This window comes from Microcebus murinus, chromosome 5 (genome assembly GCF_040939455.1).
Source record: "Microcebus murinus isolate Inina chromosome 5, M.murinus_Inina_mat1.0, whole genome shotgun sequence".
In the NCBI taxonomy this organism is placed as follows: domain Eukaryota; kingdom Metazoa; phylum Chordata; class Mammalia; order Primates; family Cheirogaleidae; genus Microcebus; species Microcebus murinus.
In genome coordinates, this window is record NC_134108.1 from 112,808,176 (window position 1) to 112,822,104 (window position 13,929).

At 46.0% G+C, this 13,929-nt stretch overlaps 1 protein-coding gene, 1 non-coding gene and 1 pseudogene across 3 annotated transcripts in view; 2 read left to right on the forward strand and 1 right to left on the reverse strand.

Moving 5' to 3' along the window:
- The window catches only part of LOC105855380 (uncharacterized), a 125,772-nt gene that overhangs the window by 51,604 nt on the left and 60,239 nt on the right, over positions 1 to 13,929 (forward strand). The gene's annotated exons all lie outside the window — the stretch shown is intronic.
- On the reverse strand, positions 1,294 to 4,116 carry LOC105855378 (zinc finger protein 532 pseudogene; annotated as a pseudogene).
- Positions 5,906 to 6,009, forward strand: LOC142871316 (small nucleolar RNA U13). Its single transcript, XR_012919566.1, has one exon. It is a non-coding gene; the product is annotated as a small nucleolar RNA U13 (small nucleolar RNA).

Sequence of the window (13,929 nt, forward strand, 5' to 3'; positions counted from 1 at the left end):
GACCAGAAGAGATTACTTCAAATCTCATGCTCATAATATTATTAGCTCCCATGTCTAGAAAATGCAGAGAATGCAGGGAGAAAATTCAAAGGCATGGCAGCATGATAAGATTTGAGAGGAGGAAAGGAGAGGGACTGGGATCATTACAGCTGGGGAAAGCTTTCCCCAAAAGCCTCATGCTTTTGAAACCTGAGGAATCAGGATCAAGAATGTAGATAGATTAGCCACCACAGAGACCTCTGTGTTTAAAGAACTGATCCAAAAGTAAAGGACTTTCATGAGTGGAGGCAAACATCAGCATGCTGTCCTCTCCACATACTCTCGCTTGCCTTATATCCCAGACCCCTCACTGACTCTCCTATAGTGAGCAAAAAAAGTAAGTGATTTTGGCATCACATTTGTCTCTTACTGTTGGCTAATACAACATTAAAAGATGACAGGTTACCATGAAACCTCAAGTAAAATAGATAAATCAATGCAGGAGACACCCAGAGTTGTCTAAAAAGCTGTTCAATCAGGTATCCAGCATGTGCCTTGAGGATCTGTTGCTTCCTTAAAGAATACCTTGGGTTCTCTGTTCTTTAAGTCCTAAACCACACTATTTCTCTCTACTCTCAAAGGTACCTGTTTGAGATTAATTCTCCCAATATTCTTTTTTTTAATTTAAAATTTTTAATTGTGACCAGAAGAACCCCTCATAACATAAAATTTACCAAGTTTATCATCTTAAAATGTACAATTCACTAGTGTTACATATATTTACATTGTTATGTAACTAATTTCCAGAAATTTTCCATCCTGCAAAACTAAAACTCTATACCCATCAAATAACAACTCCTCATTTCCTCCTCTTACAACTCTGGCAACCACCATTCTAGTTTCTGTTTCTATGAATTTGATTATTTTAGATATTCACGTGAGTGGAATCATAGAGTTTTTGTCTTTGTGACTAACTTAGTTCACTCAGCACAGTGCCCTCAGAGTTCATGCATGTTATAGCATGTGTCAGAATTTCCTTCATTTTTTTAGGCTGAACAATATTCTGTTGTATATGTATACCACATTTTGTTTATCCATTCATTTGTTGATAGACATCTGGATTTCTTCCACTTATTAGCACCTGTGAATTGTGCTGCTGTGACCACACCACAGTGAGCATCTCTTCAGGACGCTGCTTTCAGTTCTTTTTTTTTTTTTTTACAATTAAACTTCATTTATTTGAATAAATGAACCATACAAAAACTACATTGACTGGAGGGGGGAGGCTGCATCAGTGCCCAGAAGTCTTACTTGTCATGAAAACTGAGGACCCTGAAATTCACTAATCCCCATCATCAGAGTCAAGATACCAAGTTGCATATGGGACCCCTGATTTGGGATGTGTTTCATGTTGAGGATTAATTTCGGTTCTCCTATCTTGATGCCAGGATGCTGTATGTAGGCATGGGAATGTGTACTTGGGGCAGACTTAAACGCCATTGGACAAACAGAACACTTGTAGAAGACTTCACAGTGGGAACCCTGAGTGTGAGACTTCAGCGCAGCTGCATCAGAGTATACAACATTGCAATACACACATCGAAAACCAGCTCTCCGAGTGTAGTGCAGACAGTTCTTGGTGACATGGGACTGGAAGTGCACCGACCTGCAGATGGCCCCACACTTAGGGCAGGTGTAGGGAGATTTGTGCTGATGGATTCTCTGGTGTGACGCATAACTGCACTGGTTAGGAAGCAGCATCTGGCAGATAGTGCAAGTCTTTTGTCCACTCGTATCTGCAGCGTGCTGGAAATGTGTAGCCAGTGACGTCTCATCCTGGAAGACTTCGTTACACTCCAAGCATTTTAGGCTGTGTCTACAGAGTTTGGAGGGGTCTTCATCCAGGGGCATGGCTGGGGTGACGGGAGTGCTGGAAGGAGCCGATATGACCGTCCCCGTTATGCCAGACTGAATTTTTGTTACAGTGTGTGTGCCGGCTCCCCCAGAGCTCTGCAGAGTGGAAGATGAAGCTGAAGTATTGCTTGATGGAGAAACTATCATTTGATCTGCTGGGACTGGCTTTAAAATTAAGTGGGAGCATTGCATCACCACCCCTTTTTCCTTATGCCCACAGGCATGGGGAAGGAAGCTGCATTTGTTGTAAAAAACGAGGTTCTTTGTACAATGGTTGCACGTTACTTCGATGTGCACACTACGTCTGTCGTAGTGCTGGGTCAGGCTCTTTTCAAGCGCAAAGGAGTCCCCGCACTCCAAGCACTTGTACCCACGCGTCGGTAACGTGATCCCACTCGTCGGTAACGTGATCCCTGCATTGGCGGGAGGACTGAGGTTTGGGATGTAAACTGGGACTGGATTGACATTGCTCAGCACCTTGTTGAAAGCTTCCACCACCGAACTCTGCAAGGACGACACCACCTGGACTCGAGACACCTTTTTGGGCGGTTGCGAGGCGGCTGCATTGATTATTGCCTGCTTTATTTGTTGCTGAGGTTTGGTTAGCACTTGGCGGAGTTCAGAGGTGGCCTGGGCACCCTGAGGCAGAAGGTTAAGGCTGGCAAGGTGCACAGTCTTTGGCACGAGTTTGGCTTTGGCCAGGCACCACCACAGTCTGCTGCTGGATGGCGTTGGCGGCTTTAATGATGGCGCTGCTGGCACTCTGAACCGTGGCAGCAGATATGACCGTGGCTTTCACTGTCGTGTTGTTAGCGAGCTTCAAATTAATGACTTGGGATCCTGCCGTCTTGACAGCGGACACTGGGAGGAAAGCGGTAGCCACGGGCTTGATAGTGACCTGCTTCGGGGTCAGCTCCACGGGGGAGACCGCGCTGGCCACAACTGCCGACTGCAGAGGCGCCCCGGGGGAGAGAGGACGGCGGCGGTCGCTGTAGACGACAGCAGGGACGTCACAGAGGCCATGACGGACGGCGTCTGCTCGGAAGGCTTCTTCCCAGAGTCAAGATCCGCTTCTGGCAATACCCTGGTCACTGTTCTCTTGATTTCCCCAGAAGACGTCTTGATGGTTTTGTGCGGACGTTGGGAATCGCTGGTGTGGATCCTGCAGGAGAGGACGGGACCCCTTGCTGCTGTTCTCGCTTGAGACGCTCCTGGGACTGTCCGGTGGCTTTGGGGAGGGTTTCTTTGTCCCGTCGATGAGGTTCTGGGACTCGGGAGACTTGTCGGTGGCCTTCGGGCTTTCGTTCACTTCTTTCGGTAACGGAGAGGATTCCCCCGAAGGGGCCACCGGCTCTTCGCAGGAGTCCGCAGCCGCCTTCCTAGCGCTGAGCGCCGCGGTCGCGAGGCGGGACGAGAGCTTGCAGGACGACTTCCCCTCGAGGGCGCCACCCGGCGGGCGCGCTGTCGCCTCTCTGAGCCAGCTTCCCGTCAGGACCCTGCTTCAACCCCCTTTTCGGAGTTTTCCTTCGATTTATCCTCCGCTTTTTTGACTTTAAAGGGTTCATAAACACTCAGGTTTATAGAATTTGGTTCTATTTCTCTCTTGAGTGTGTTTTTGTATTTATTTGGTTAAAAATAGAATTTGGTTCTATTTCTCTCTTGACTTTTGTATTGCCAGATGCGGAGGTTCCGGTCCTGCTGGAGTTCTCCCCTCCGGGGACTTCCCTTATCGTAGTCCTGCTGGGGAGCCCACCCGGCAGCACATTGGACCTGAAGCTCGGCGCACGTCCTCCTTGTCGGGTCGTCCACCTCCATCTCCTCCTCTTTGGCACCGGAGATGGGGCTGAACTGGCTGAACGCCCGTCTTTCGGAGCCGCCTCGGAGGCGCGCCTCCCTTCTAGGGCTTCGCCCCCCGTCTTTGCCGTGGCTGTCCGGGGAGGACGCCGTGAGGAACCCGTTGTGCAGGCCGTTGCCGGTGGCGTTGCGGCCGTCCTTCCCCCGCCCTCGGAGCAATCCATGTTGCGGACGTTCTTCAGGGTGGCGCTGACGCTCACGTCGGAGGACGGCGTGTGGGAGTCGTGGTCTCCGTGCGCGTTCTGCTTCATGTGGCTCTCGGCCGTCGTGCCCAGGCTCGATAGCTGCTTTAGGGTCCACCATCTCTGGGATGTCAAATGCTGCCAAGAGGTCATCGAAGTCTGGGGCCTTCATGTCCCCCATGTTCATGAATGTGATCAGAGTTCTTGTGAACCTTGGCCTTTTGGAAAGACTTTGGACCCGTGTTCAGTTACTGTCACATGGCTGCTTTCTCAGCAAATATGAAAGGGTTAAAGCAGCCTTTGTTCAGCGCGGTGCCGCCTCCGCTGCTGCTGTGGCTGTTGCTGCTGTCGTCGGCGCAGCGGCGGCTTCCATGTTACAGGTATGTCATCTGCGTTCCCGCTGCCGGGTCTGTGTGTGCGTGTGCGGTGGAGCGGCCTCGCCACCGCCGCTGCCGCCTTCGCGCCTCCCTGCCGCGCCGAGTGCCTGGCTGGGCCTGCTTTCATTTCTTTTGATACAGAAAATGTGGGGCTCCGGGACACGACCGCTTGCCGCCTCCCCGTAGTTGCTCCGCATCTCCCGGGGCAGCCCTGCGTGGCCGGTCAGAGGGCTCACAGAGCTGGGAGTGCTGGAATTCCCCCAGGCCCGCGTGCCGCTGCCTGTTTCCGACCAGCCACTTACATGATCCTGATTGGGTAATTTTTGAATCCACTGTTTTTGATTGGATGTTAAAGCTTGATGCTGATTGGATGTTAAAGCTTGATGTTGATGGGATGCTTTTTGAGCCCTACCAAGGGTGTAAAAGCAAGAGGAGAACAAGGAAAGGGGGCAGAAGATCAGAAGACGGAAAGAGGGCTGTAGCACTAGGTGTGCCAAGCCTGCTGGGGAGGAACAAAGGCTGTTCCCCGACTCTTCGTGTACCGCTCGGTTCTTTCCCCAGTCAAGAGCTATAATGCTGGCTGTACACTTGCTGCAACACTTTACATGTATTCCCAGCAGTGAGACTGCTGGATTATATGGTAATTTTATTTTTAATATTTTAAGCTGCCATACTGTTTTCCTCAGCCACTCAATATTCTTTTACCTTTTTAATATGAAATATATTTTTTACCAACTTTGGGACTTATTGACCATGATTCTACCTTAGTGTTGGTAACATTTTTAGGTAATATTCACGTGGAAAGACTTGCTGGTTTGGACTTACTTGGATTCCCTCCCCAATGTCCCTGCCTGGAGTGAGTCACCTACTAAGAGCAAAAAGAAGCCAAGGCGAGAATCGAAACCTAAGGAAACATCATAGAGAAAGAAGCCGGTTTCAGGGCTCAGAACCCTTTCTTCATCCATTCCTTCACTGTGAAATCCTGAGTCCTTTCTCTAAAGAAAGGAGTTTATCTGAAAGTTCCTCTGCCTGCTTTTTGACAGCAGGACTGATAGGCTTTTCAATCCAGAACTTCTTTTGGGGGTGCCTAGAAAGAGTCACAGCAGGAACAGCTGATGGAAAGACCTGACCCACCGGCCCCTCCTGCGCATGCGCACGCGACAGCGGCCCGGCCGCACCGGGTCTGGTCTGCAGACCCTCGTTCAGCGCCCAGTTGGCGTCCAGTCTATGGAGGTAGGAACAAAGTGTGGTGACCCAGATACTCTGTGGCTGCCCGTATATCACTGATGTATGATGTTAAAAAAAGAAAGCAAGCTATTTTCTGCCTTGGAAGGTCTTTGAAACATCCTACTGTTACAATTTCTAAAGAAATTACTTGGAGATGTATACCAGACAAATGAAAATTAAGATAAAGCTTTAAATTTTTTCTGTGCCTTCATGAAAGAAGGGAAAAATAAATTTAAATGTTTAAATTTAAAATTAATATAGAGTTGGGCAGAGATATATAAGCTAAACTTAAAGTGAAAGAAATCTGAGATCTTGATCTCATCAGACAGAACTGAATTCGAGGCAGAAAAATGTGTTAAATAAGACAACAAGACCCTTTTGTAGTTCATAAGCGTGATGATTGGGTTTTCATGCGCATGCGTGAGATGTGCCTCCCTCAAACCTTGTTACGACATCGGCACATTACCCGTCTGATGTGAAAAAAAAAAAAAAGACAACAAAACTTGTTTTATGGTACTTAGAATACCACAATTAAGATATAACTCTCTCTCTCTTCTCTCCTTCAGGTTTGTGCTATTTTAAATATTTAAAAAAAAAAAATAAAGATATAACTCTCCTTAAAGGTCATGCTGGGAAAAAAGGCATTAAAATATAAAAAGCAAGAACTATATAAATACAATAAAAAAGAATATAAGAAAAATGGGAAAAAACTCTTTCTACTAACAGAAAAATTCTTTCTACTAACAGAAAGAATCTTTGACCCCTTTTCAAGAAGTCATAAAACAAGTATCAGTACAAAGTACTTAAAACTACTAAGGAAAACATTATGGAGGTATACAAAATCCTATTCCAAGAAAACAGAGTGCACCTTTTTTTCAAGTGTTTGGAACTGTCAAAAAATTTACATAGACAGCCTCACAAAAGTCCAAAAGGTAGAAATAGCAACAACCATTTCTTATCACAAGACTAAAAACCTATGCAACAAAAAAACTTATTAGAAAAAACCCAGCACATCACTGACAAATACCATCTTTCTTAAACAAATCTTACGTTAAATAGCAAATCAAATTCAAAATTTCAGAATATCTAGAAAACAATAATAATAAAAATACCATATCCTAGAGTTTATAGTATACTGTGAAAGCAGGGCTTATAGACAAAAACCAACAATTCATTCAAAATAGGAGGAACAAAAGGGGACAGGCAAGTAGAAGAGATAAAAGTAGAAATACACAGCCAGGTGTGGGGGTGGCATTCCCCTGCAGTCCCAGCTACTCAGGAGGCTGTGGCAGGAGGATTGCTTGAGCCCAGGAATTTGAGGTTACAGTGAGCTAGGCTGACACCATGGCACTCAGGGCAATGGAGTGAGACTATGTCTCAAAAAACAAACAAATAAAAACAAAAACAAAAAACACAGAAAGATTGAGAGTTAAAGGATAGAAAAAGAAATGCCATGCAAACACTAATCAAAAGAAAGCTGGAATAACTGCTAATATTAGAAAAAATGCTTCAAAGCCAAAAAGTATTACCCATTGTGTATCACCCCATTTCTCATGCCGTTACTCATCTCTAATGTGTGTCTGTCTGGTCCCCGCAGCCAGAATCCGGTAGCCTGTCTCTATGCTCCTGTCTGCCCAGCGTGGGGCCCACAGTGAAGGCACTCTTGGTACATGCCGCTGGGCCTGGGTGTCTCTGGAGATGAACTGTGTGTTGTCAGAACAGCTGGCTTTTGTCTTCTAGGTTCAAAGCTTCTGTATGTCATGTGGGTATGATTTTGAAAACTGTCAATGTTCAGTGTTTAGCACATATTTCCTCAGACCCTCTGCCAGAGAACCATTATACGTTTGACCCATGTAAATGTCCTCTTCTACGGACAGAGTGCAGGACACTATAACTGTTCAGCAGGGAGGACAACCTGATAATGGAATTTGCTCTACAGAATATGGGGGAGACTGATCAGGGGTGGAAGCTGGGAACCATGTAGAAATGGGAAGAGCAAAAGGAAATTGGTTTTAGAAACAATAGTGGATTTTAAGTTTTCGCTAACATTCTTCTCCCATTTCCTTTCTCTCTCAGCCTGTTACATCCTAACATAAGTTCCATGATAATTTTTCTAGAACTCCCTCCTCCATTCCATGGAATACCTTTCAATGTACTCTACTAGAAGAACCTCTCTTCCCTTTGAATAATCCCCTTTCTAGCTCTTGTCAAATTTCAATAAATAAAGACGAGAAAATGAGAAAACAGATGGATACCATAAGCGCTTTTTTTTTTTTTTTTTTTTTTTTTTTAAGCAAAGGCATGCTTACCTGCTTAGTATATCACTTGGGTCTTGGAAAGGAATAGAACACAGACACTGTCATGAAAATAAAGTTCTCAGGTGCCATCACCATTCTCCACTTTGGGGCCACTGGGGATGGGCACACAGGGCCGGACAGAGAATGGTTCCAGGGGCCTGGGCTTGTCTGCCCTCCACTGTAGTTTCATTTTATAAAGACAGATGCAGGCCGGGCGCGGTGGCTCACACCTGTAATCCTAGCTCTCTGGAAGGCCGAGGCGGGCGGATTGCTCAAGGTCTGGAGTTTGAAACCAGCCTGAGCAAGAGTGAGACCCCATCTCTACTATAAATAGAAATTAATTAGACTAATATATATAGAAAAAAATTAGCCAGGCATGGTGGCACATGCCTGTAGTCCCAGCTACTCAGGAGGCTGAGGCAGGAGGATTGCTTGAGCCCAGGAGTTTGAGGTTGCTGTGAGCTAGGCTGACGCCACGGCACTCACTCTAGCCTGGGCAACAAAGCGAGACTCTGTCTCAAAAAAAAAAAAAAAAAAAAAGACAGATGCTTCTCCCTTCCTGTTTTCCATTTGAATTCTAGACTGTCCCCTCCAGGAAACCTTCTTTTATCTATAGATAGATAATCTATTAAGCATCCAATTGTCAGATGGGCGTGGTAACCCACGCCTGTAGTCCCAGCTACTGGGGAGGCTGAGGCAGAAAAATTGCTGGAGCCCAGGAGTTCCAGGTTACAGTGAGCTATGATCATGCCACCACTGCATTCTAGCCTGGGCAACAGAGTCTCTTAAAACAAAAAGACAGAGTCCTGTCTCTTAAAACAAAAAAAGAAAAAGAAAGAAAGAAAAATTCCAATTGTCTATCAAGTTAAGACTGAAACCTCAGCCTGCCTTGGAAGGCCCCTACTCCGCTGGCCCTGTCTTACCTGTCTCTTCTTCCTTTCACTTCTTCCTTACTCAATCTGACTCTTCCAGAAAGATAGCTCCCATCACTCTGTGTTCCTTTTGTCTTCTTATCTATCGACCTATTCCTGTCTTCCTCAGCGCCTACACACACCTGCTCATACACACTGACTTTGTCATCTCATTCATTCGTCTAGTTCTAACCTGCACGCCCCACCTTCCGCCCAGTGGAGTGTGCAGCTCCTGCGTCCTCACCGCCCAAACCTGCAGGTCTTCAGGACCGACATCAAGAGCCTCTTCTGTGAAGCCTTCCCTAAGCCGTTCCCAGATTCTTGTGGTTTCTAGTCTGACTACAAGATTTAGCACTGGATTGTTTGTTGTAATCATAAATGTACAGATCTTAATATTCTGTTGCATATTACAGTCCCCTGCCCACTGCAGTTTGGGGCTTAAAACCTATTGGTTGGCTGGTTAACTTATTAAATAAGAATAAAATCTTCTCTCTCTTGACTTGTGGTCCAGATTTCTTGCAAATAGAGTGGCCACACTGCAGCTTGGAGGCAGAGGACGCAGATGCATTTTAGTTGGTCCCTCACCTGCGAGAGTTCAAGTGCTGGCTCTGAGCCTTCTCCTCCCGCTTGGACATCAGAGTCCCAAGCCAACCAGCTCTCAGAGCCACTGGTGACACGGCTGCTGCTCCCTTCAGTGTGTTCCCACTCTGGCCCTGCCAGCCACCCCAGCAGGCACTGCTTGCTTCCCTGCAGGGACCGATGGCCCTGCCCAACACTGATGCAGTGTCTTGCCTGTGGTTCTGGAATTTGGTTTACAGTGAAGGAAGAAAGAGAAAGGTGGTTTTTGAGAAGCTAGGAAACAACAGAACATCTGTGAGATCTTGTGGGGATGAGTTCAAAACAGGAATCTCTTCAGCCCCTCCCATTCTTCACCCCCCATGTGCGCACCACCCCGTCCGCCCTATGGCTCCTGCTACCTGCACCTCCACCCCACACACACTTGTGCACAGGACATGCACTGGGACCTCTCTTACCAGCAGGGCCTGAATCTCATCTTCTCCTATAGACTTGAGAATTCTGAATCTCGTCCCTGTCTCCCTTCAGAATCTTCAGATGGTTTAGAATTTTATCCTATGGAAACAGACGTGATAGTTTCAAGATCACAATGAAAATGGCCAGTGATTCCAGAGTGAAATCAGATAGCATCTGACTATGTATAATAGTCATATAGAACAATTTGCATTCTAGGTATTGAAGAAACAGTGAGTGCTGTGTTGGTTTAGGGCAGTTTCTTAAAAGTAAGATAAAATAATAATCTATTATCGTTACAACTAATTTACCAATTACATTACCAATTTTCTAACAACTAAAATACTTATGGTGTTTTATTTAGATTTAAAAATACTGTTTTTTATACCAATAATATAGACAATTTAAAATTAATTCATAAAATAGAAAATCAACACAAAAAGTGAAGGAAAGTATATATGCCAACTCCATATTATTGAGTGAATGGCTACATTGGTTTTAAGATTTCTGCCAGCCAAGAAGAAAAGGGAAACAATGAATTGCATGATTCTTCTTGAGCAGACAGGAGGAATATGCTAGTACCTCTGAGGAAATAGTATGTTCCCTGAGATTAAATTCTGAAAGAAAATTTATACGGGAAATTTTATACAGCATGCAATATCCTCAAAAATATTTTTACAACAATTATGTGCTAGAGAACAAACATTTGAAGCTATATACTTTAGGAAGCTATCAGGACTGTTGGTATTCTGTACAGCTGATGAGACTTGATCTGAATGCCTCAAAAACCAAACCATCAAGGCAATGTAATAGACTTAGTATTGTAGAAGGTATAAAAGCAAACCAGTTTTATTACCAAGGATAGTACTTTACCAGTAACCCTCCATGATAGATAATGTGGACTGTATGGACTGTTACCTCACATCTGTGAGAAAGACTGTGATTAAAAACACAAAAGGAGGCCGGGTGCGGTGGCTCACACCTGTAATCCTAGCACTCTGGGAGGCCGAGGCGGGCGGATTGCTAGAGGTCAGGAGTTCGAAACCAGCCTGAGCAAGAGCGAGACCCCGTCTCTACTATAAATAGAAAGAAATTAATTGGCCAACTAATATATATAGAAAAAATTAGCTGGGCATGGTGGCGCATGCCTGTAGTCCCAGCTACTCGGGAGGCTGAGGCAGCAGGATTGCTTGAGCCCGGGAGTTTGAGGTTGCTGTGAGCTAGGCTGACGCCACGGCACTCACTCTAGCCTGAGCAACAAAGTGAGACTCTGTCTCAAACAAATAAATAAATAAAAATTTAAAAAGCACATGTTATATTCGAGATTCACAAGGCGTCAGAACAGAGAGACAGAGTCACCGAGGCTGTAATTATCAAGAGGAGTTTTATTGTCTAGCTCGAGCTAGGGTCCCAGCCCCCAGAGTGCCAGCGCAGTGGCCTCTTCTCTGGGCAGGGACCCTCCTTTGTGTGATAGTCCCCTTTTGATAACTCAGTTGTTTACACACTGGTCATGCATCTGCCCCCACAGTGATTCTTACTTCATCCTGCCCCTGATAGGCCCTAACCTGTTCCGGGTCCTAGCTGCAAGACCCCGGTTTCCGCGTTCTTTGTCTTTCTCCTCTGCATCCCATAATGTACTCATAATGCCTTGCGGTTAGCAGACAAGCAGTAAACAGAAGCTGGAAGGTGTCCATTGTCCTTTTAGCCCAGTATCTTACATTCCCCCCTTTCTCTTGGTTCTTACGAGCATTCTTGCTCGTATCCACGGTCTTGTATCTCTTCTATTCCTAAGCTGTTTTTTTTTTAAGACTCACCCTTTGGTATTGCTGCTGCAGTACCATTAACTGCACAGTATTTATTTGTTCCTTTATGAAAGTGACTAACCTGTTCAGAATACATGGCCCAAAGGTGAGGATGAGCATGAGCACTATTATGGGTCCTAACAAGGTAGATAGCAGGGTAGTTAGCCACGGGGAACTGTTGAACCACGACTCAAACCATCCTTGTTGTTTCGTCGGGCAAGTCCCTCCCTGACATTTGCCATGGACTCTCTGACTACCCCAGTATGGTCTGCATAGAAGCAGCACTCTTTTCTTAGGGCCGCACATAGCCCCCCCACCCCGGTGGAGGAATATTAAATCCAGCCCCCTCCGGTTCTGCAGCACTACTTCGGACAACGAAGTTAGGGATTTTTCTAAATGGGAAATGGACTCCTCAATTCTGGCTATGTCTTCGTCTACGGCGGCCCTTAAACTATTGAACCCCCTGCACTGCTGCACTGCCAAGGATGAGATGCCTGTCCCCGCTCCTATTGCCCCCAGGCCAAAAACAGTGGCCAAGGTTATTGCTGTGAAAGGCTCCCTTTTTTTTTTTTTTTTTTTTTTAAATTAAGTTGGAGTCCTTTCCTGTTCTGGGTTTAAGCAGCATACATGGTGTCTTCTTGATGATACATGACCTTAGGGAACACTAGTACCATAATGCAGTATTTTTTTAGACTCATTTAAAACTGATTGGGTTAAGCAGGGGGTTAGGCCTGTCTCTAGTACAAGGTCGGACATAGGATATTTTAGTGAAAAGAGGTTGTACCTGCCATTTCTACTCTTTGTCATTTGTGATTACACACCACCATTTGGCACAATAATAACCTCTAATACCCCCACACTGACGGTTTTCCTGAGGGGGCCGGAATTCTAGACAGGCGTAAAACCTATTCCGGCTTATAGAGGTCTATTTTACATTTTTCCTCTATAGTCCAGTTACTTAAGAACTGGGGATTGGGGCAGCAGCGGGGCCTCTCGAGGATATTGTACTGTCTGTGCCGGCTTTTCTAGGAGACTGACTTTTTCTACGTTGAAATATAAATTTGGCCACCAGGTGTTTAGTGGCTCTGCCTTTGAGGTGCTATTATATACCTCATAGGTTTCTAAGTTATTTTCTATGTAAGTTTATATGGCAGATGTGGGTTCTCATTATTAATTATAACTGTAAAACTTTTGGTCCAAGAGCAGGATATCTATAATGCACTTGCATATGAAACATAGAACAATATCAAACCCCATTTTTGCAGCTTAGTCCCAATCTTTGGGGTAACTAGTCCCCGCCTGAGTCCTAGCAGGGCGATCAGCAGTTCTACCAGAGTTTGAGTCAATAGTCTCGTTTACTCCGCAGACGCCACACGGGTCAGCCTGGTCTTTAGTGGATTTTTGAGGTCTGCTGTCGCCTCCACTCGTCCTGCTGTCGCTTCTGCTCGTCCTCACCAGCCGGTCTCACGTGGGAGTGGTGGATCCAGGTTCCTACCCCGTCAACCTTAAGAGCAGTGGGGGTAACAAGAATAATTTGAAAGGGTCTTTTCTATTTAGGCTCTAGGGTTTTACTGTTATGCCGTTTTACCCACACCTAATCCCCGGGCTGGTGATGGTGATACAAGTGTTTAATACTCTCGCTCCCTGGCCCAGTTGTCTGGGAGATGGCCTGGAGGGCCGGCCATACTTGGCTGTGAACACATTTCAGGGCTTGTACAGCTTGCAGTACCTCTTTGGGGTGTTCCGGGAGAGCCTCAGGGCTCACCGTAGGGATTACAGGTGGAGGGGTACCATACACAATCTCAAAGGGGGTTAGGCCCAAATGGTAAGGGGTGTTCCGGGATCAGAACAGGGCGAAGGGAAGGAGGGTCACCCAGTCTCCACCAGTCTCTAGGACCAATTTAGTCAAAGTCTCCTTTAGGGTTCTGTTCATTCTTTCTACCTGCCCTGAGCTCTGGGGATTATATGCACAATGTAACTTCCAATCCGCCCCCAGTGCTTGGGCTAGCCCTTGACTGACCTGACTTGTGAAGGCTGGCCCATTGTCAGGCCCTATGCTCTCCGGCAGCCCGTACCTGGGAACTATTTCTTCTAATATTTTCTTTGCTACTATTAAGGCAGTCTCTCCTTTAGTAGGAAAAGTTTCCACCCACCCTGAGAAGGTGTCTACCATGACCAACAAATACCTGTACCCATATTTTCCTGGTCTTACCTCTGTAAAGTCTATTTCGTAAAATAATCCTGGTTGCCTTCCCCGCTCCCTGGTACCTGCATGGGTCCCTCTGAACTTCCCTGGCTGCATGACCTGGCAGACACGGCAGTTCTGGACAGTGTCTTCTGCTATCTTTCCTTGTGAT